Source organism: Canis lupus, chromosome 8, assembly GCF_003254725.2.
Source record: "Canis lupus dingo isolate Sandy chromosome 8, ASM325472v2, whole genome shotgun sequence".
Lineage (NCBI taxonomy): Eukaryota > Metazoa > Chordata > Mammalia > Carnivora > Canidae > Canis > Canis lupus.
In genome coordinates, this window is record NC_064250.1 from 48,430,885 (window position 1) to 48,455,034 (window position 24,150).

A 24,150-nucleotide genomic window follows, 5' to 3' on the forward strand; every position below is an offset into this window, starting at 1 on the left:
GATTCTGCAGCTGATGACAAGGAGCAGAGGGGACTCAGTTTACACAGTGGGTGGGTAGGAAAGAGATTATCTGTTTTAGGCACTATTATCATTACACAGAAAGGCATGTGCTTTCACTGCCAAGAAACAGATAATGAATTGGAACACCTTCCAGGGAGTAGACAAGTTAAAACAATATATTCTGTGTTCAGTATATAAGATATTTCAAAATCAGTAGCACATTCTGGTTTATGCAGGGCATGATAGGGAAAGATTGTAGAGGATCTCATATTTGTCATTTACTCTGGCTACTTTTTAAGTCACATGACGGGCACACCTGGGTGGCTCAGAGGTTTAGTGCTGCCTTCAGCCCAGGGTCTGATCCTGGAGTCCTGGGATCGAGTCCCACATCGGGCCCTCTGCACGGAGCCTGCTTCTCCCTCTGCCTATGTCCCTGCCTCTCTCTCTCTCTCTCTGTGTCTCTCATGAATAAATAATTTTTTTTAAAAAGTCACATGATAAGGGCTCTCCAGAGTGACGATGCTAAGTTTATTGAGTGCTAACTGCATGTTTGTTGATCTTCTAAATGTTCTATATCCTTACAACTTCATTCATTTTTAAAAATATTTGTTTATTTATTTATTTGAGAGAAAGAAAGTGAGAGAGAGAGAGAGAGAGTGGAGGGGGAGAAGGGAGAAGCAGACTCCACCGAGCTTGGAGCCTAATAAGGAGCTCGATTCCATGCCCTGGAGACCATGACCTGAACCAAAATCAATAGTCAGATGCCCAAACAACTGAGCCACCCAGGGGCTCCCATGATGGTTATTCTTTTTTTTTTTTATGGTTATTCTTAATATCCCCATTTTACAGATGGGGAAGTGAAGCCATAGAGAGATTCAGTAACATGTCCAAGACCACACTGCTAGTAAATGGAAGCGCTAAGATTTATTTATTTAAAAAATTTTTATTTAAGTAATCTCTACACCTAACATGGAGCTCAAACTCACCACCCTGAGACCAAGAGTTGCATGCTCCGTGGACTGAGCTGGCCAGGCGCCCCTGGAAGAGCTAAGATTTAGACGTAAGCAGTTTAGTTCCACCTCCCAGATTGGTAACCACTATCCTATACCACCGTGTGCCCTCATCAAATTGTCTTTGAAGACCTGCGAGGTGTGTGTTCTCGGTGCCTAAGAATGAGGGAAACTATGTGGAAATCCTGTATGAACGTCAGCACGACATCATTATTAATAAAACTTATGGATCTAGGTCAGTTATGTTATTCAGGGCTCAGCAGCAACTCCACAGAGGACTCAGGGTGAGTCTTATTTCTAGATGCTGTGACCCAAAGTATTCAGCAAGTGATCCTTTTATGTACTCAATATATGATTATCAAGCACTTATTCTGTACCAGACATGCCACGCACACTGACGAGGCTCTGGAGATAAACTGGGCCTAAGGTCTAGTCCTTGCCTTCAAGGAACATGTCGTGCATGGATGTCTCTCAGCTGATGGCCAATAGGTTAAAAGTATAACAGTATCCTAAAGGCTAATGATCACGTGTTGTCTACTTGCTACCTGCCCCAGATGTGTGGATATTTTCCTGTTTCCTGGAGACCTTCGGGCTAACTCAACACCTCCTCACTGGGCTGCCACACCTGAAAGTCACCCGTGTCCAGAAGTATTCACTCAGCAGTTCTGACAGTCTGAAGTTCTTCTCAGAGAAGTGACATGGAATGATAGCGAAGATGGCGGTTAAGACAGTTTTGAAAAGAACCTGCAGCATGAACCCAGCATGGTTTATATATATAGACTAAATCTATAGAAAGGTTTAGGGCTGGTTTCTAGGGAGTAGTTCATGGAGCTGGAAAGTCCAGGGACAAGCCTGTGTCAGGCAAGGTTTCATCTAGGAGCTCTAAGACCCAGCTATGGAGGGAGAGGTAGTTTTAACTCCACAGAGGGCTCAGGGATTGGGAGTGGGGAAGGGGATTCCTGGCAGGGCAACGGGAGTGGGGTAATGAGAGTGGTTGCCAGGAGAAGCAAGAATGAATGTTGGGTGGCCAAAGAAGAGTCCACCCCATCAATTAAGGAAAATGTTACAGTTCAGAGGAAGATCTCCTCAACTGATTTGATCCTCCAGAATTTCCCTGTGGGTATCCGTCCCATCGAGACTTACCTTGGACTAGAGTGAAGAAATGACAAACTTCCTTATGATCTGGCTAGGGCAGATTATGAACAAGTGTCTATGTTGGGGTGAGCCAGGACTAGTGACCTGGAAGCAGAAGGAGCAAGGTGAGAATTAAGCGTTGCATATACTGGTGAGATTCAGGTGACAGAAACCTACTCCTGCCTCCCTGGGAGCGTCTGTGACTGACTGCCTTTTCTACACAGGACAGAAGCCCCCTGGGCAAGCAGGGCAGGTAAGACATATGAGTGCAGTGGACTACCGCACAGAGCCAGAAACAAGTGCCCTTCTACAGGGGGCAGCTGTCCCCCATTATCACCACTTTCCCCCCCAAGGGGGGGCGTAAATCCAGATTGGGTGTGCATGTGACGAAACCTCTCCACATTTAAACATTGCCAATGGGGCACATTTTAAAATACATGATGTGGGCTGAAACAGAAAAACATGTCCAGGGGTCAGATGTCCCATTGTGACATCTGGTAGGAGCCATATTGTCACAGAGCCAGTGAAAGTCCCATCTCCATTTGTGCAATTTCAAATCTGTGTGCGAATCTATGCCCAAATCAACAAATACCCGGTGACAGCCCCCTGCCCCTAGGTTCAGCCCTTTGATCTACACTATCTAACTAAAATCTGAAAAACACTGTGTGGGCCTTGAAAGGAGAGGGAACATCACTGTGAGAACTGTACTTTCATTTCCTGGCGGGGGTGTGGTTAAATTCACAACTTCGGTGTGACACTAACCGTCGGAGGGTTTTACATTCGATTTCCTGTTTCCTTTTCTTAATAAAGAAAGGAAAAGCAGGCCCCCCCTCCACAGCAACCTTACCCTGAGTTCCATAGGAAGACACCATGGGGGTTCCGACTTGACCACAAGCAAAAACAAAACGTAACCGGTAACCCCGGAACCTGGTAAATAGCAATATGCAGAGGGCTGTGGGTCATAGCGTTGTTCAGGATTGTTTTGATCATCTCCTGCAGCAATTTTCCACCGCATACCCAGTAGACGAGTGACCAAAGTCCTTTATTTTTGAGTTGCTGGAAACATTTCCTATGGAAGGTTTAGTAAATTATCATAGTGGTGATGATAGACATGGGAGCTAAGGGCTCTGAAAGGACATGCCTCACATGTCTCTGATCCAGTGTAAATGCTCTAAAAATTAGCCCCATTCTACAGGTAATGAAACTGAGACTTGGAGGAATTCAGGTAATTTGCCCAAGTCACTCTGTAGGTTTTTGTTGTATTCCCAAATATTTATTGGTCACCTATTTATTGGGCCAGGCACTACAAAAGGATTGAGAGATGAAAGTAGCTGAGCTCAAAATGATTCTCACTTGCTGAAAATTATCTCTGGGAAGAAGCTCCATTTGGAATATTTACCTCGAGTTTTCTTTCATTTGCTCAGACACTTAGCAACTGCTGTGTCCACAAGTCTTAGGCTGAGTGTTGAGGGGAACAATGCGAAGCTTGTAATTTGGTTGGAGAGATGGAGCCTATGCAATACAACACTTAAATAGTAACCAAGATAATGCATGTTTCAGGGTCAAAGTAAATGATCCAGATAAAACGTTCGGAGGGCGAGAGGCTGCTTTGGGCAGAACAGAGGAGGTCTTTGAGGGATGAAAAATTGCTAAGTGGACATGCCATTGCAGGTAGGTGTGCAGGAGAAAAGGGCAAAGCACAACATAAGCAAAGAGTTAGATGGGGGAAAGAATATGATGCCGCTGCATAACTTGGTGTGTAAGGATGCAGTTTGGGCATGCAGTCACGTGGTATGGCCTCAGGTGTGAATCCAGGCTTGACACCTTTCTCCTTGTATGACACTGGGTTGATTATTTAACTTGTAGTAAGCCTCAGTTTCCTAAGCTGTGAAGGGGGCAACATGAATGAAATGAGGTAGATAAAGCAGTGTCTGGCATATGGTGAGCCCCTATATCTTTGGTCTCTTATGATCTCTTTGTGGGGGTTCCTTGCTGGTGTTCCATCTGAATAGTGGAGAGAGATATGTGGCCAACCTGAAACCATAACGTAAGAGCCCCGAGGAGGACTGGAAACTCTACAGCCATGAACTAAATGCAGCAGGTATCAGCCCCAGAATCGGATAACACAACCAAACCACAGATGTGCTGCTCAGGTCTTTAAAGTTCTACGCCGGGGCAAGACCCACTGTAACTATGTGTGAGGGAGTCAAACCACACTTTTTTTTTTTTTTTTTTTTTTTGTATTTTCTCATCAGACCTCACAGGAAATATACTCCTTGGTTTAGATTTGAGATAAGGTACCCCTTCACCTTGACTCTGCTTTGTGGCACTAACTCACCCACTGGGTCGCTTACTTTCTATCCTTGGTCTGTATCATCATCAGCTTATATTTAGTAGGGCACGTGGGTTTGTATTTGCCCTATGTTAGAAGTCAAACAGAAGTTAAATCTATTAAGACATGGTTTCTAGTCAGACTGAGATGATAATCTAAGAAAAGGAGGTGAGAGTCTCCAGGGGGACACAGCTGGGAGGGGGTGTTTTTTGAAAGGGTTATTTATTTTGCCATTAGTAATCCCCTACATTGCTGTTGCTCATTAATTATTTTAGGTTTCATAACTTTTGACCTAACTTCTGTGCCCAACAGAGAGGATCTATACCGAGGTGTTGACAGTGATTTCTCAGCAGCTGTTACAAATTAATAGCTTTGGCTGCCTTCCCAAGTTGAGCCATTAAAATTCTCAAGAAAATTGGCTTTAAGGAATTTCCCAAAGATCCTTGACCTAATCTAATGGGATTTCTTTCCCATTCTAAGAGCACCCATTCTTGGATCTCTTCAGAGAGGACTCCATAAGGAGTTTGGATTGACAGCAAGAGGATATGGGAGGAGGAATATAAATAGTAACCCAGTAAGTGATAGCTTAGAGCCAATTTTCAGCAAATTTATCTCATATCCAGAGAAAAAAGGATGCAAAGAAGTAACAAGCTACCACAGCAATAACAACGCCTAACATGCACTGAGCATTTGCCGTACACATACGTTATCTCATTGGTCTCTTAACAACTTTATAAGGAAGGTACTATTGTCATCCCCATTTGACAGATAAGGAAAGTAAGGCACAGAAAGTTTAAATCATTTGGAAGATAAATACTTTGCAAATAAGTGGCAGAGGTAGGATTAGAACCTAGGGAGTCTGGCTCTAGGGCCAGTGTTATTAAATAATACCAGTGTGTGTGCATGTGTGTGTGTGTTATTGGGAGGAGGTGGAGGAAAAGGACCAGGAATAGAAAGGTGTCTTCAGGGCTTTGGCTCTGGCCTTGCATGGTGCCATCCTAGTCACAGAACAGAACCCAAACCCAGAAGGACAAGCCTCACTCCCAGTCATAGCACAGAATCCAAACCTTGTCTGCACAAATATCCAAGGTATGACAAATCATAGTTTTATACTTAGTCTCTGCCACCATCTTGTTCTGTTCTTATAGGGGCAACAAGGTTCCAGACCAGTTTTAGATTTTTATATGGGATCTAGTTAGCCTAAGGGAATTACTAGAATTGTCTCGGGCCCATGTTGCTCTAGAATAGCCAGTGAGAACCTGAGGGCCCCAATAAGATGACACTTCTGGAGGCATGGACCCCAGGATCCCCAGTAAACTAGACTTTGAGGCCTTGAACCCCCCTAGTCTAATATGGAAATGTCTCAAGACTTCCCCCTGTTCACACGTCTCCACTGATTCAGAGGAAGGGCGTCCACTTTGCCTTAGATAGTTAAGAGCACAGGCTTGGAAGTCAGCCAGTCCTGGGTTTGAAAGTCACTTATTGCTGGGGCCGACTTGTGGAAGCCAACTTCTCTATGCTTCCATGTTTCATCTGACAAATGGAGATGGTAGCACGTACCTCAGAGAGTTGTTTTAAGGATTGAATAAATGAATCCATATCAGCCACATAAAGCACACTAAGAGCTCAATAAATGTGAGCAGTGGTAATTATCTACACCTTGCCTCCATTTAAGAAATAATTGTAAGTGTCTCACGTCCACAGAGTACATTATCACATCCGGTTGGGAGTGGCTTTGGTGAACAAAGCCTGTGGCCTTGCCAAGCCCTGAAGCCATGTGCTCAGGCCTCTCCAGTAGAGGAAATGGTTTCATCACCTGGCTGTCTAGGTCAGGGCCACTTTCTTCAGGGAAAGGCTCTGTGGCCTTGCCTGCTGGACATGCTTGGTTACGTCTGGCACCCTCACCTGGCTCTGCCCGCCACCACCCCCTCCACCCCTTGTGTGAAGGAGCACGGAGAGGCACATGCCTGCCTGCCTGATAGAATGCTCTTTCCTGAAAGGCTATGAGTGTGGCTTCCTTCTTGCTTCTGGGGCGAGTGAGGATCCCACGGAAGCTAGTGCACCTTTTAGTGACCTGGCTGGCTGACCAGGACTGTCACCTTCACCTAGGAAATGCCTGTTTTTCCGTGAGTGCAGAGTCCAGAGTGAGGGTAGTTTCTAGACTTGGTAGAAAGGCCCCTTCCAAGTTGACTTGGGCACCTCAGAAGTCAAGTGTAGAAATGTCAGGGTAGAGGCTGGCGGCTACATGTGCGCTGTGCTCTCCATGACATGCCTAGCCCCTCTAGGAACGGCACTACCACAGAGTGGTTAAGCACATAGGTTCCAGAACCAGACTACCTGCTGTGGAATCATGGGACTGCTCCTTATTAGCTGAGTGACCTTTGGTGATTTCTTTAACCTCTCTGTGCCTCTGTTTGTCATCTATAAAAGAAGATGATAATAATAGTGTTCACCTACTCACCTCTTTAGATTGTTTTGAAGCTACAATGAGTTTTCATAAAAATGCTTAGAACAGTGCCTGGCATGTAGTAGCATAAGTATTAGCTGTTATTTCCCACGTGCTAAAGATTTTAGTTCTAGGTAAAGGCTCAGGTAAATAAGGAGGCAAATCCAGAGTTCTAGACCAAATCCAGAGTATTTGACCTCGACGTCTGTTCTCTTTGAATGTTATCACCTTGTATGAGAAGAATCCCTCTGGATGCTTTAGGAAAGTCCAGATTTCAACTTTGGGCGCATGAGCTCCCCAAAGTAGAACCCAATTGTCAGGCTTGGGATTTTTGTTTTACGTCTGCGAGTTACAATGTCCATGGGCAGTAGGTATTCATGGTAATCTAGCCCAAATGGACACCGTCAACCATCCACTGGTACTGGATCCCAGGACCTTTGACCTAAATCTGAATGACGTTAGTAATACAGGAATAGATGAAATGCCAACCACACCTGGCTGGTCCATAAAAAGGAAATACTTCCCACACCTTGCTTTAGCACACTGAGGGCCCCCAGGTGAAGGCATCCCCAGTGCAAGCCGCTGGCTCTAATGCCTGGGTGTGTCTGCAGGAACCACCCCACACAAACCGGAGTGAACCTGTTGCCCTTTCCCTTCCATGCTGCCAAGTCAAATAGAACACAGGGAGCACAAATAGAATCATCACAATAAACCGGTTGTTGGAGTCAGACACAGGAGAACCCACTCCCTGGCACTGCACCCCCTCCCTTCACGGGTCCAGACAGGATGGGTGCTAGGAGGGCTGAAGAAGGTGTGGCCTGTGGGCATTCCTGCCCGGCAAGGAACCCTCTGGCTCCTCTGGACTCACTGCCACCCACATGGAACTCCACTGGAGCTGCTTGCCAAGGCCAGGAGGGAGGAGGGTCTCCCCTTCCTTCCAGCCCTGGATCGCTGGGAAATGCCCTTCCCACCCACTCAACTTGACTAATGCCGCTTGTCAAGGAGGGAACTCTTTAGACACATTAAAATCCTAAAGGCATCCGAGGTTTGGAGGAATTCGTGCTGGACGTGCTTCTCCGCAGGGTCGGCCGTGGGGGAGGAGAGAGGGGAGGAGGCGGGGCCAGGCCCGAGCGACAGCTTCAGTTGACTCCGGCCGGCCGAGCTCTCCAGGTAGTGCCTCCCTAGCCTGCGGCAGGTCAGAGTCTCCCAGAACTCGCCCAAACTTTTCTGCTGCCTGTGCTCTGGGGCATGTCTCTCTTTGTCTCTTGGATCTTGAACCAATGAGGAAATATAGGTTAATCCCAGGAGGCTGGGATGGATCCATGTTCTTACTTTGTGGTGTCAGCACCTTCCCATGAAGTTCTAGTAGATCTCACAAAAGAGCTTCAATCTCCCCTCTGCCTTTTCTTTTTAATAAATTTGGGAAGGAAGGGCTAGAGTCTATCTCCCTGTAGAAAAGTAAACTTGCAAAGTGGTCCAAGTACAGGTTTTCCATGTATTCCACTTCATTGCGGGGTGCAGGAAGAGCAAAAGCTCTGCAAATTGACACCTGGGTTGGAAATCTGGCTCTGTGCTACATCCTTGGGCAAGTTATTTCACTGCTTGAGCCTCAGTTTCTTTGGGTGTCAAAATGGATACAAAAAGACCTAGTGCACAGGGACATAGGGAGCATAAAATGAGATAACATATACGAGGACACTCTGTACCCATCAAAGGACTAGAGAAGTCTTGCCTCAGTTTTTCCCTTTCCCTACATTCTCTGTCAGTGGTTTGCTGGGACCCTTGATGAGCCAGAGGGATTGGAAGAGAGGCCTAGAGAGAGGGAGAGAGAATCTCACAATTAACAAAGCTGTCTTATTCTAACTTAACTTTGAGTTTGAGGTAGGGAAGATAACAATGACTGCTCTTCCATCTTCTTCTAGATGGTAAGATAGGTTATTTATGTGCCCGGGGGTAAAGCATATCAATGCTTCCTTTCCCATCTGAAAGAAAACACAAGCCACTTCATTCCCATGCCCTGATTCCATCTAATCTACCCTCAAGTCAGGCCTTCCCATTGCCTTGAACTTGAGGTTTCACTCTCTTCCATCTGTCTTAGGCTCTCGGTGGAGTATTGGGGGTGGGGAGAGGGTAACTGATGCTCCCAAAGGGATTTAGATTGAGCATCAGTTGGCAGAAAAAAGTAGAAATTATCGGACTTCCCTGAAAATGTCAGAATTAGTAGGTTGCTGCCTTGCCCATAGTCCTGTAATAAGCAAAATCTGCATAAAGCTTGGATATGTGGAATCTCAACTACTGTCTGGGGATTTTTTTTTTTCTTTTTTTAGGTGCAGATGATGACTTTTAGTTCAGCTCACTGTGCTCTTTCTTCTTCCTGTGTTTGGCCTACATTTACAAAAGGCTGCCGTCCTCTGTTTAGTAAGGACTAGACAGGAAAAACATTATGGTGGAGATGGGTGGATGGGGCAAGGATTTGGGGAGTGCTGATCAATTGGGTAGAAACCTGGGGAGTGGCGACAGAGTGGGAAGGGAATTAAGGGAGAGCTGTTTAGAGAAGGTGTTGGGGGAAGTGAGTAATAGGTAGGTCAGAGGATGGAGCAAAGGAATATTGAAAGAGAACGGATATGCTCTGTGGGCAGGTGGTAAAATATCTGAATGGGAGCCCAGGGAGGGCTAGGAAGGAGTAATAGGGAGGGAACCCTAAGGTGCTGATTTGTCAGAGATGGAAAATGGGATTGAATAGGCACTAGTGGAGGAATGGAGGGATCCCAGATCAACCCCCGATGCCATTCATTTTAATGAATCCTTCTTTATGCTTCTGCCATTGGAAACAGATGGATGCCATGTGCTTATCTCAATGGCTTTATTATTTTTTCTAAAGCATTTCACTTTATTTTTACTTTTCTGTGAATACTACTGCTTTATTTATTTTTTTAAAGTAATCTCTACACTCAACATGAGGCTCAAATTTACCACCCTGAGATCAAGAGTGGCATGCTCTTGGGGCACCTGGTTGGCTCAGTTAAGCATCTGCCTTTGGTTCAGGTCATGATCCTGGGGTCCTGGGATCAAGTGCCTGGGATGGAGCACTTTGGGATCCAGCTGTGCCTGGGGTTCCCTGCTCATTGGGGGAGTCTGCTTCTTTCTCTTCCTCTGCTCCTGCACTCTGTCTCTCAGTCTCTTACATAACTAAAATCTTAAAAACAAAAACAAAAACAAAAAAACAAGACCAAAACCAAAAACCAAAATAACAACCAAAAAAAAAAAAAAAATAACAAAAAAACCCCAGAGTGGTGTGCTTTTCCGACTGAGCCAGCCAGGCTCCCCTCTGATGGCTTATTTTTAATTCAAGCAAATAATAGTTCTGCTTTCCCTTAAAAATAAGACACAATGTAAATTTGGCAAGGCTGGAAGATTGTGATATTTGGAGAAAATTCAGAGTCTCAGACTCTTCAGCTGTGCCTTATCATTCAAATGTTACATTCTGTTCAGGGCAGTTGCCTTTGCAGTCATCTCAACCCCTCAGTCTTCTTACTGGATCTGGTTTTGTTTGCATTTGTCGGTGCAACCTTTCTATAACTGTTTCCAGGATTTCGTGGGGGGGGGGGGGGAGAAGGAGGCTGGCCCCCTGAAGATTTCTCACACTACAAAGCAATACAAAAATCAAAGCTTCGCTTCCTAGTGAGTTGGGTTCTTCAGGTTTTCCCACTTTTCAGTATCCAGTCCTCAGGGATTTCTAAATTGTCTCTCTCTTCGGGAGGCCCGCCCTGGACTGGGGTTATTAGGCACCCTTCCCTCAAGTCTCCAACAAAAACTCTAAGGCGTGAAAGTGTAACTGAGAGTATAAGAGATGTCCAAACTTCTGATTCCCTTGGATTCGGGAGTTTACTCCAAGAGTGGGAAAGTTTTCCACGCTGGGTTTTGCTCCTGTGTCGCGGGCCAGGCAGTTTGGGCAGTGGTTGACCTGTGGGCCGCTGCTGTCTGGAGGAGACGGCGGTCTGGGAGGTCACCCTGACAATTACCGCCGACGAAGCGTGGAGGGAGTGGTCTAGGTTTGGCCCTCAGTCCGGAGTCCCAGGCAGCACACAGATCTTGGCTCAGGACCCGGGGCTGAGGCGTGCTGGGACAGCCGAGGGGGTGTCCTGGCTTTCCAGGGGCTGGGGAACCCTCTCTGGCCCGGGGGCGGAAGATGCTGTTCCAGGATCGGTCCTGGCTCCACTGCCGTCTCAGCGCTTTCTAATTCCAGCTTCCAAACAACAACAGCCGCCGCAGCTGCAGCCATAGCAACAGGCCCCGCCCACCCGGCCTCGCTCGCGGCCGGCGGCACGTGACGGCGACGTCTGCGTCGCTCCCTCCGCCCCTGGCGCGGCGGGAGGGCGGGGGAGCGCCGGGGGGCATGACGTTTACTCAGTCGTCTCCATGGATATAATGCATAGACGTCAGCGTCGCCCGGTGTTTAGTGTGTAACGTTCCTCCGTCTCCATGGGAACGTCAGGCGGCCAAACACCAGGCCCCAGCAACAGGCTTCTGATTGGCCCGAGGCTTCCAGAGGCGGAGCTTCGCCGCCCGCGCCCGCTCGGCTGTGTTGCTGTTTTGGTTGTTTGTCTCCTATTTGTTTATTTCTCAAACAGATCCTGGAGGTTGAGGTCTGGATCCGTCGCCAGGGATAGGGTCCAGGACAAAACGTGTTCAACGTGCAGCCTGCACCTACCGATTTACAGCCTCAGGATGACACAGGTCCTGTGTGACCCAGGTCCATGGTGGGAATCACGGCCCTGGGGCCTGGCGGCTGTCGCAGCCCAGTATTTGGTGTTATACCCCCGACCCTACCCCACTTCACGTCTCGAAAATGCACTTCCCCTCTCAGCCTCATCCCAGGAACTGTGTGCTGCCTTCACAGCTACACTTGTTTACCCCCGAGCAGTCGGGGCCTTTCCTACCTGATGCCAGGATTCAGGGCTACCCCTTGCAGGATTTGGCTACATTTTTCCGTCTGGCCCTAATTCTGCTGAATGACATCATTTATCCGTATTCCTACCCAGAGATGCCCAGATTGCTTGTACCTTGAGCAAATACCAAAGAATCCCAAAGGACAAGGGTTGGTACTTCTATTCATGGACTCATTGAATCTTAGGCTCTTCTCTTTGCCTATTTTAATTCAAAACGAGGGGGGCCACGACTTCTCTGAAAGAAATAGAAATAAGTTGAAGACAGGGGTGGATGGGGGGGTGCGGATTCTGATCTGGAAATCCCAGATTTCTTGATATATAATAGTGGTATACTGATGGAGTTAAACATTCTGAGGTACAGATAATGTCTCCAGAAACAGTTTTAACCTTACCCTGGGCTCCCACCAGTGAAACCGAGTTAACATCTGGCAAGAGATAGGGATCTAGCCTCAGGGGTTTCAGTCAAGTTGTGCTTGAAAGAATGCCTTAAAATCTTTAGTTATGGTGTCAAATATAATAAATCTTCACCAGCTCATGCACATACAAGTCTGAAATGTTTCATAAAAGGTTTAGATGACCTGATAATATGTTTTCAAAACCCAGAGAGAGAGAGAGGGGGACTGATGCAAACCTCAAGTTAAAAACAAGAAAGCAAAATTACTTTCATAGATTGGAATTGATAAGAAGGGCATCTGTTCTCTCTGCTGTAATCTTAGCCCATTACCTCTTTTCCCCTTTATCTGCTCTGGTGAATATCCTTGCTAGCTGTCCTCCCCACCACTCCTTGGCCGGCTTATAGCCTACAATTTCCTTCGGAGATGTGAATGAAATTGGGAGCCTGCTTAATGCAAATAGGACCAAAGGGCACAGCTCTTTATCGTAATGAACTTCATTCTGATTAAGTCACAGAGACTGCAAGTGCTTACTATTTACCCAGTAAATACATTACATTGCTAGGCAAGTCTCCCTCTTGTCCTGACACTGCCAAGGGATATTTGAAAGTCTGATATAAGATCATCTTTAGACCATCAAACATCCCTTTCAAATTCTAACATCTCTCTTTACGTTTCCAGGAATCCAGAATGTCTTGGTCTCTGAGAGCCAACCTATCTGGGTTGTACAGAAAGAGTAATCATGAGGCAATATTTACAGTATTCACCGAAGATGACCCGAAAAGCTAGGAGAGGTGACTGAGGGGATTTCTCAGTGTGGCTGAGGAAGAGGGGAGTGTGATGGAAGATAACAGAATCTCTAAGCGCCTAGATTTGACGCTAGCACACGAACTGGATTTTATGATTCTGTCCAAGGACATCAGTTGTAATCTCAAAGCTTCCATGTCCTTCTCCATCCCCCGCCCAGACTTAGTTCTTCCCTTTTGTTCTTTTGACCATCACCCAAACATGGTTGTGGGCCATGGTGTGTGGCCTAGGGAGTTTTAAATCCAGGAAATACCAAATGGATTATAGTTTTGATGGTATTGAAAACAGCCGTTTGTTTCCTATGTGCTTGCATGCACACACACAGGCGTAGACCCTTCCTGCCCTGGGGTTTGTCCGAGCTGCTCCATGTAGCTGACTAAATTCAACCTAAGGACCGTGCTGTCCTGCTCTGCTGCTGATTTTCTCAAACCACAAGATGATTAATCTCCCCAGCTTATTTCCTCATCTATAAAATGGGATCTGGAGAACTCTCTGACCCTCCATGTTTGTGTAGACCTAAGAGGATTACAATGATACAGTGATTATTAGTTGGTACTGTGGAAATACCAAATGGTGTATAAATGCTCAATTATTATTAATAGGCACAATTTCCCCCAACATCTCCTCATTTTAGCTGGAGCCTCCACCTACCAGGTTTCCACAGCAGAAAGGCCTTGTCTCGGGCCAGGAGGACCAGTGAGCATGGCCTACCTGGCCTTCTAACACCAAAGTGCACATTGTCCGTCTTGCCCATCCCAGCCACAACTGAATGCAGCTCTTCAACCACCACTCCTCAAGTATGGCTTTTCTTTAGTCATAAAAACAAAGGTACTGCTACCTGCCCTGCTTATCTTTCAGCACTGTTAGGAGGGATATATTAAGAAATGTTCATGAAAGGGCTTTGAAAATCATAAAGCAGAAGGCATTTACGTCTTAAAATGTTTTACTAGGCAAGGTGACCTATAAATGGAGCAGTGTCAAGGTAGACTTGGGTATAATTCAGGAGCAGGCCCACCTGTGAGATCTGATATGTCCCATGTCAAGGCATGCTCCCTCACTGTCCCTAAGATTTCATTGTCAATGGAATGTGCCTTTGGAGTTAGCATTTACTACTCTCTTCAGGTCTCAGCTTTAAAATACAAATTTTCTGGGGCGTCCGGGTGGCTCAGTTGGTTAGGCATCTGCCTTTGGTTCAAGCCCTGATCTTGGAGTCCTAGGATCTAGCCCCCGCATGGGGCTCCCTGCTCACTGGGGAGTCTGCTTCTCTCTCTCTCTCTCTCTGTCACTCAAATACATACATCCTTTAAAAAGTACAAATTTTCTGACAAGTAGTAAACTAAAATTTAACCTAAATTAGGTTATCAGACACGTTCCTCCCTGACAGGTGAGACAGCACCACAGAAGGACACTGGGCTCTTAGGTTGGTCTGAAAAACAGGATCCTGGGAGTCTAGAGAACGTGATTCATTTTACTCAAAGTCAGCCCTCATAGTTGTGCCAGTTGGTGACAGAGGATAGTCAGAGCCCACCCAGCAGATCTGGAGCTCTATTCATACATGAAAAGGGGAGATTCTTTGCCCCATCCTCTCCCAAAGCCTCTGAGGACACTATTGTACAGTAATCCAGGGGTTCCCACACTACTGGATTTTAGGGGCCAGCAGAGTTTTCTAAAGTTGGTAAACTGACATCGGTTGCCAGCTTTTAATTTTACCAACTACCATTTATTATCACCATCATTTTATAAATAATAGGACATTTTCACACTTTTAAAAAAGTCAAAAAGACAGAAACTAAGACTAAAAGACTGGCCTTTTATTTATTTTTTTTAAAGATTTTATTTATTTATTCATGAGAGACACACAGGGAGAGGCAGAGACACAGGCAGAGGGAGAAGCAGGCTCCTTGCAGGGAGCCCGACATGGGACCTGATCCCAGATCCCGGGATCACGCCCTTAGCCAAAGGCAGATGCTCAACGGCTGAGCCATTCAGGCATCCCGGGACTGTCCTTTTAAATGGAATATATGTAGCTCTATGAAAAGTCCCTGCTTTGTCCTTTTTCCTCTAACTGTTCTATTCCCTCTTGGTCTCCATGGGGTGATGGTGACAGTGGTGAAGAGCAGACAGAGAAATCAAGAGGTAAAAATCTAATTCAAGGATTGTTTAATTTTCCTAATCAAACTGACCACTTCTGCATTGTGCACCTTTGGATCACCAGTTTCTTTGGTAACATAATCTCACCAGGAAGGGTAAGAATATTATACAATTGTGAGAATATCATACTTTGAGTACTTCCCTTGGAATTATTTCCACTCTGGGTTGTGTCAGTCTGTTTCTGGTTGGTTGGGTCCTTGCTTCCAGTGAGCCCCACCCACCCAAACACTTCTAGGATTACCTGGGGAGGTGGGATTGTGACCGCCCTATGCCTCATTTAGCCAGATCAGATGGGGCTGAATGGTGGAAATTGGCACGGTTCCCAGAGGAGGAAACAAGCTTGCTTTCCAACTGGTGTCCCAGGCAGGTGCAGGAGACACTAGCAGAGCCAGTTTAACCAGCATCTTGGGCAAGGTTTGGCCCATACTTTTTTCCTCTTTGCAGTTTCCTCTGGCAGAAGTGGAAACACTGCTTGGCAGGTAAGCTCAGTTGGTTAGAAGTGGAAACACTCCATACTCTACATGTTTTGTGTGGTTGTATATAAGCCCAATGCAACCAGCATTATATAATTATATATATATATTTATATGATTTATATATATATTTATATTTTATATATATTATATAGAAATATATGGTATTATATAGAAATATATAGTATTACATATATAAATATATATATAGTATTATGTATTATATATATTTTTCCTCCTAAAGGTAAATAGAAATTGAGGCTATAGTTGAATTCAAATCAGTTTAAGAATAATTAAGTCCCATGAGACTGTTTCTCTCTCATCAGTTACTCCCTGCTAGATACCTAGGAAAATAAATTCACTTATTCAGGTCAGCAGGGCACTATCTACCTACTATACTGGGGAGAAAACAGCCCAATTATCCATTGTGGATTAGTGAATTTTAAGATCATTATTTTTAAGAATGTATTGAAACTACTCAGCCAAAATGGCATATTAATATATCTGTATCATTGAATTTGGGTGAATATTAAATAACATAACAATATCTGTAAAATGCTCAGCATAATCCCTGAACAAACACTCAATATATATTAGCTATTGTTCTTTCTATTCATTCTGGAAGAATTTTTCAAGCAGCTAGTACATGGCCAGACACTACATTAGGGGCTAGCAAGTCCATCATGAGTGAGCTAGGCAAGATTTCTCCCTTCCTGGAGCGGACACAGAACCAAACAAACTCAATCAACAGTTAACAGCTACTTGTGTTAGGTCTTCTGTAGGTGTTTGGGGGTTCACCAAAGAACAAGACAAAGATCCCAACCCTTGTGTGACTTATCTTTTAGATATTAGCCCAACTGTTTTCTAAATGATTATTATTAGAAATGGTGTGAAGTGCTACAAATGCAAAGCCTGGGTGCTCAGGGAAGTCTTGTTGTGAGGACCTGATATTTCAAGTTTGACATCTGGAGAGAGGAGGAGAGTGCAGGAGGTGGGGGCAGAGAACATATGATTTAACGCTAGTAACTCACATTTAATTCTTGCTTTCCAGGTTACAATGCCTTTTCACAAATGTGAAAAAGCCCTAGAGGCCAGGGCTGCCAAAGATGGGAGATGGTCTGCATCAGAGGTTTGGCACGGGACTGAGTTCAGTCTCAGCTCTAGAATACACAGCAGCAGCTGCCTACTTGGCTTTTTCCCAGGAAATCACTGACAGTTGACAGTTGCTGCCTCCGTTTCCCTTGCTCTCTGTTGCCTGGAACAGTTAGTATCACTACGACAAGAATGACCTTTGAGAGCTGAACTCAGCTTCTTTTACTTGTTATAATGAAAGTCACCTTCGCGCCCCCAAGAATGTGCCAGGGTACATTCGCTGCTGGATTTAAATAATCAAGTGCAGTCCCTGAGGGGTGAGCTATCTTCTTTCCCCAAAACATACATAATCCTTTAGTCTACTTTTCTCTTTACTACTGAATTTTCTCTCCTTTAGGTTTTAATGCTCCTCTTATTTCATTCCCATTAGCAGGTTTCACAGCCTGGTTCATATTCCAGCTATGAAATAGTTCACATAGTTCTGGGTAGACATAATATTTACGGGAACTGAAGATGGGTGGATTCTGATAATGGCTTGTGGAATAGTCTTCAGTGCAGTCAAAATAACAAAGAATTCAAGGAACTAATGCTTTGAGACTTTAGGCCCTCATAAACTTCCCAAATGTTCCTCTTAAACCCTGTGTGAATATCAGCAGAATACAGCAGAGTGTTGCCCTGGGTGAGAAAGCGTGGTTTGTTCAGTGTTCTGCTGTTTTACAGCACAAATTCTAAGCTGAATTCTGTTTATTGTCAATAGCTCTCTAACAAAGGGCAAAATGGAATGTGCCTGTTTTCAAATTCCTTTGTGAAAGGGTCCTGGAAGACCTCAGAGCCTGGTTTAGGGCTCTTTACGTCACTGCTTTTCAGGGCTTTCTATTAAGACTCTAAGCTGTTGAGAAAGATCTTACCAACCACCAATTTTAGCATGGAGCCATTTATAAGAAGGATCCATATGGGTCGTTATTGCATAAAAATAAAATAGAACTGTCCAGGCCCGGTTTGAAGTCTAGTGACAGCTAGGGACAAAAGTAAATTGGGAATAGCTGGGACATTTCCGAATTTGGTAGCACTGACCCAAAATTTGAAGGAGAGATGGTTTGGTGGCAACTCAGAGAGTAAAGCTTGAGGTACACATTGCAAGGACAGAGGGTTGCTGGGTTCAGAGGTTTGGGAGAACTGAGAGTTACATTTCCCAGTACTTAACTCTACATTGGGAAGCATTTCCTCTGCCTAGAATGCTCTGTTCTTGTCCTTCCTGGCTGGTTCCTTCTCATCATTTATTTCTCATGACAAAAGTCACCTCCTTGCATCTAATCTGAGATATCACAACATATCCCTCCATTTTAATACCCTGCCCGGCACTCACTTTCATCTGACATTTTTGTTTGTTTACTTGTTTATAACATTAGTAGACTGTGAGCGTCACTTATTTATAGGCAGTTTGTTAATTTACTATGGATTCCAGTGACTGGCACATAGTAGATGGTCAGTAAAGGTATGGGATGAAGAATAAGGAATAGGATAATTGTGCCTGTACAATTTGAGTCATGAAAAAATTAACTTTGTAGAGGTCTTACCTAGTACCTGCAGGTAACCATTTGTTTTTTTCTGGCTCTTATGCAAGATAATAATAATTTGAGTCACATGAAATCCCTTTCTTCCCCGGAGGGGATTCTGAAGCCAACGGAAAAATAGAAAGTAGGATAGAGATATCTGATAAGACTATAACTAAATTAATCTCAAGCCAGATGTGTGATATAAACACCACAGGGCTGCTCTTATCTGAACATATAATCTAAAATCACTTCATTTGGAACTCTTCGGTTTTCTCCATTATTTTTTAATGTACTTCTCTGGTCATTTTACCACACGGGCCAGAAATGGGTAAGGAGTGTCGAAATACTCACTGTGGCTTGGAGCTGATGTTTGGTGAGCCTGCTGATCTTGCAGACCAAGAAGCAGAGTGCTATTTGAAGAACACCAGGTTTTCTCCATCTCCCCGGCCTATTTCACAACCCCTTGCTTCACTCTTTTCCAAGTTCCAAGCTCAGACAGACACCAGCTGGATGAAGACCTGGTTCAAAAAACTTGACTTGGATGGCAAAGTAATAGTAGCAAACGAACCTCCAAATGGACCCCAAAGTCCCTCCTACTGTGAGGTGTCCCACTCATGGCAAACAGAGACCAGGGGACAACACAGATTCTTCACCCACACCCCCTGGACAGCTTACCCACAATTTATTCCAAACCACCTAATTTTTTTTAAATTGTATTTATTTATTCATGAGAGACACAGAGAGAGAGAGGCAGAGACAGCAGAGGGAGAAGCAGGCTCCATGCAGGGAGCCTGACGCGGGACTTGATCCTGGGACCAGGATCATGACCTGGGCAAAAGGCAGGCACTAAACTGCTGAGCCACCCGGGGATCCCTCCAAACCACCTGATTAATCTGGAAGAAGGGATAAAATGATTCTGCAACAAAATGATGCAAATGAAGAATCCTGTGGGTTCCGATCCCATCCACTGGGCCAAGTAATCTGAATGGGGTAGGAGCACGTGATGCCCTGACGTAACCTTGCAGATCAGCTCCAGCCTAGATAGGGCTGATGTAGGTAAGTCCTGCATCCAGGCCTCAGGTGAGCCTGTGGTATGCGATACTCCAGTCCTGTCCAGTGCAAGTCTAATAATACCCAACAAATACTGACCTGGCCCTAGCTACATGTCCGATCATGGCTGGATTGCCCAAGAAGCCAGGGAAGCACATGCTGGGGCCAGGACAGGGGCAGGGATGGGGGTAATGGCATTCAATAAAAAACTGGGAAAACTATAGCCCTCATTCTATTTATTGAGGGCTTGTTATTGTGCAAGACATGGTTCCTGGGGGAGCCAGAGACTTTTCCCTCCCTCACAAATTCGCATTCTGGCCTTATTTCAGCATACTTATAAAGCTTTATTTTTTCCATAAAATTTTATTTTGCAATTTAATATTGTTTTTATTTTGAACCACTTGGGAGGGTACCATAACCATTTTAGTATTGGGGCCATAAACATTTTATTATGGCCTGATTCTTAGTGCTTTTAAACAAAAAAAAAAAAAAAAAAAAAAAAAAAAAGGTTTTTAACTTTTATGCTCAAATATTTTCTTTTGATTTTTTTTTTTTAATGCCCAAATATTTTCTAAGAAGTCGCTTGTGGTATTAACTTGAGGTTGTGAAAAAGAAAGGACTTGGGGACTCACCTGCCCTAGATGGAATTTTTCTTGCTGTGCTGATCAGTGTTTCTGGATGGGGTCGTTGTATAACAGGTAGTAGAAGCATTTAGACAGCAAATGAGATGGGTCTGTACATTTCTCAGAATGAGTGTGTATGCATGGGGTTTATAAGCATCTAAATCATTATGCCTGATCAGGATTTTGGTTCTGCTCACTTGTGGAGGGTACAGGTCAGAAGTCGCCCATCAAGCTCCCTTATCCAAAGAGAGAATCTGTGCTGCCTTTTCAGCCACATGGACAATAGAGGATGAGCTTGAGCTTTCTGTTTAATGTTCATTCTTTCCACAAACATTTATTGAGTGCCTTCTAGTGTCAAGAAGCTAGGCACTGAGGATAGTTTCCTACTGAAAAAGACAGATAAGGTCCCTGCTTTCGTGGAGATTATGGCCTAGTAGAGGAAGGCAATGAAAAAGTATATAAATGAGCCAACAGGGTCCCATGGTGAAAAGTCCTAGATAGAAAATAAAATCAGATAATGTGACAGAAGGTGCTGAGGGATGCCACATTGGATGGGGGGCAGGATGGGCTTTCTAGAGAATTGGTATTTGAGCAGACATGAAGGAAGAGTCACCATGGGAGAAGAGGAAACAATGGGTAAAAAGTCCTACAGACCCAGCTTGGCATATTTGAGGAACGGAAAAATGGCCAGTGTGGCTGGAGTGGAGTAAATGAGGGAAAGTGGTTTAAGATGAGGTTGGAGGACTCGGCAGAGGCTGGGTCATATACTCGGTGGATCTCAGTAAAGAGTGTAGATTTTTTTTTTTTTTTCTAAGTGTAATTCTGTGAATTGGCCACTAAACAGATTTGGAGGGATTTATGATTTAGTGATCAATGTTATGATTTAATTCAGAGCCCCATTAAGTAGGAAAGTGGACTTTTCAGTGTGCGATCTGTCTCCGTCTTAATTGATTACCTCTCAGTCTAGGGTGGGCCAGAGTCTGAAGGTAGAATTCTTCAGTAGCCATTTTGGGGGATTTTACCAGTGATCTCTTATAGAACTCACTGCCACCCAGGGCCACCCAGGTAAGATATTAGTGGGGAAAATCAGACTTCATCTGGGAGTTGCAACTAGAAGTTTTCTTGTAGGACAGAGTCAAATACTAAACTAGGACGAAAAGTGTTCATATCTGAGGATGAAATTCTACTCTAGATCAGCAGGCAGTGTAACTCTGAATTCTTACATACCAGTCGGGATTTTCCTGGTTTAGACTAAGGATTTTTTTTTTTTCTTTTTTGGCATCACAATTTATGACTGTCTTTTTTAAAGATCTTTCTTGTTGAGCAAGGTAGTGGATAAAATGGCGTAAACTATGCTTGAGATGTCTTAACACCTTGGAGCACGTCATGTGCCAGCCCATTCTGGCCATCCCTGGCCCTACCCTTTGCTGACTCCGAGATTTTTCCCATTGGATGGGAGTCATGCAGTCACAGTTTTAGGTCTGGGTGTGTTGTTGTCCTGTAGGTTTCATGACGTAGATGGGGTTCTTTTGGAATTCCAGGAGCTAAGTTCTCCAGAGCGGCAGAAAGTCAGCTCAGGACATCTGAGGAGCTGAGAACCTGGAGGGGACTAGCTTGTCTGCCCATGCAGACATGTCAGAGTGACTGGCAATGAGGGTCTGGTGATGCTGATTGTAGTGAGAAATGCTGCAAGCTTGGGCTGAAAGGTGTCCTTCAGCACCATAACTCTTCCCGTTTCCTCAGCTCCAGACGGAGTATATCCCAGGGTCCACACGGAGCTTTATTTAAATGCTCACATTAGCAGAAGGACGGGGATCCCATTGAATCATCATCTCCTGTCAAAGAGCCAAGAGTTGTTCAGAAGGAGAAGTTTTTCCCAAAGAGGCTAAATCCCTAGTACTAATTAGTGGTGGTGGTGGCAGCGGTGGTAGCGGTGGTGGTGGTGTGTGTGGTGTGTGTAGATGGTGGTGGCAATCCTGTGTTCCACTGTTTTAAAATAGGAGCAGTCTATTTTGCTCACTGTCTGAGCCATAGGGTGAGTAACCTTGACCCCTAAAACCCTCCATGGGTGTCATGTGTGTGTGAGTCCTGCAGGAACTGTGGAATGCTTCTCTTCCTTGGGTCCAGACATTTAGAATGAATAAATTAGAGGGTGGTGGTAACATGGTGATTGTCATTGCAGACAATGTGGCATTTATATATGGGCACTGGCTGTCTTTATCATGGGGCTCAATAACAAGGGCAAGTCTGATCTTTCATCACGAACTGCTGGGGTGTTCTTTAGAGCTTGCACCAGCTGAAAATAGCCCTAACATCTTGTTATTTTCTCTTTCCCAATTTTTGCCTATTCATACCCAAGAATAAAAGACTCAGCCTGTTCAGCCTTTCCAAAGATTCAAAGAACCTTCTCCATTGATTTCTAAGTACCCATAAAGAACAATATTTGCCTTGCTTAGATGAAGATGTTCATTCATTCACTTGTCCATTCAATAAATATTTATTGAACACCTACTATGGGCCAGGCACTGTGCTAGGTGCTAAGTGAATATCAGTACATGAAAAAGACAAAGGCCAGAAGTATGTAGATGTTAAACAAGTCTAAGGAAGCGACTTCCCCAAGTCCCTGAAGGAGTTGATTTTGCTATACGCATCTTCCTGACTTCTGGTCCCGTGCTCTGACCACAACCCTTCACCGCTAGACCACACTTCCCCAAATAAATAACTACTTCTGCATGCTGGGGACGGGTTGTGTGCGGCAGCATTTACGTAGGCGGCACAGACAGCAGCCTTTCACTTAATGTTGCAATAACACCAGGCTAAACAATGTACAGTGACTTCCAGAGTTACTGAACAAATGCTTGATGTGGGTCAGGTCTCTTAATTCAAATGCCAGAAAAGTGCAAAATAGGAAAAGTCTCCATCTGATAAGGAACAACTGTAGAGGAAAGATAGATTTGTTTTCAATTGGGGTTAAAATCAGATATGGAATTCTATCCTCCTTTTCACTTTTGGATCCCCAAATAGGAGGAACTCTGCACACAGATAATCATAAACTGCATAAGTTTTGGTTTTTATATGCTCAGACTTGTCCAGAACACAGAATCCCTGCCCTGCTGGCAGGCACCACTGCGCTCACAGAGGCACACGCACATCTGTCTTCAAAGTCACTCTGACCTTGGCAAATGGCAAAGATAATTTCACTTGTTGATTCTGACTTCCCTCTATTTTACGGCTACACCATGTGAGCTCCTTATTAAAGATGTGATTTTGTGGGCAGCCCGGGTGGCTCAGTGGTTTAGCACCGGCTTCGGCCCAAGGCCTGATCCTGGAGACCCAGGATCGAGTCCTGCGTTGGGCTCCCTGCATGGAGCCTGTTTCTCCCTCTGCCTGTGTCTTTGTCTCTCTCTCTCTCTCTCTCTCCCCCCTCTGTGTGTGTCTCGTGAATAAATAAATAAAAATATTTTTTAAAAATGTGATTTTGCAGTCCTGAAATGGATATCATGTGTAGATTGAGATGTGAGAGTACATTAGAATGATCACAGTTTCAGAGGCTCTGGCATTTCCATCTTTACCATGCCATTTCCCAGAGGACAGTGGATCCGGGTCCCATCTCTTGGACTACAGTCACTTCCTCTAATACTGGTCTTCAGGCCCTCCTCTGCATTCCATTGCACCCTGTCCTTACCTCTGTCAAAGTACTTGCTTGCTGCTCTGCAATTCTCTATTGATTTTTCAGTCTTCTGCCCAAGACTGGAATCTCTCTGAGGATAGGAACAGGTCCACTCTGTTCATTACAGTAAATGCCAGCCCCCAGCACTCATAGGAGTGCACAGCCATAGGAGGTTCTCAGTAGTTCTTTGACAAATAAAAGAATTATGAATTCATGGTTCTGTCCTTTCAGAGGATGGATTTATTAACTCTCCAACTCTCTGGTCATAGGAAGGAAGGAAAGAGTTAAGCCATCTGGAGGACACAGGCTCATCCAAAGACCCTTTTCCTTTTATTGACAAAGACAGTATAAAGTGAGATATGGGATAAATCCTGGATATAAAATCTTGACACAGTCTTTAGGTGTTGGGCTGAGCCGATTCAAACTCTAAAGGACAAGTAAATAAAATCATTCTAGGTTTTCTCT

At 44.7% G+C, this 24,150-nt stretch overlaps 2 long non-coding RNA genes across 2 annotated transcripts; one reads left to right on the top strand and one right to left on the bottom strand.

Annotated features, from left to right (window-relative positions):
- Positions 1–959: 959 nt before the first annotated feature.
- On the bottom strand, positions 960–23,049 carry LOC125755673 (uncharacterized). The gene is made up of 3 exons (XR_007412720.1): positions 18,694–23,049; positions 2,154–2,249; positions 960–1,691 (listed from the first exon to the last, which is right to left on the bottom strand). It is a non-coding gene; the product is annotated as an uncharacterized LOC125755673 (long non-coding RNA).
- On the top strand, positions 12,197–18,700 carry LOC118355525 (uncharacterized). The gene is made up of 3 exons (XR_004818165.2): positions 12,197–13,057; positions 13,705–15,700; positions 16,746–18,700. It is a non-coding gene; the product is annotated as an uncharacterized LOC118355525 (long non-coding RNA).
- Positions 23,050–24,150: the final 1,101 nt, after the last annotated feature.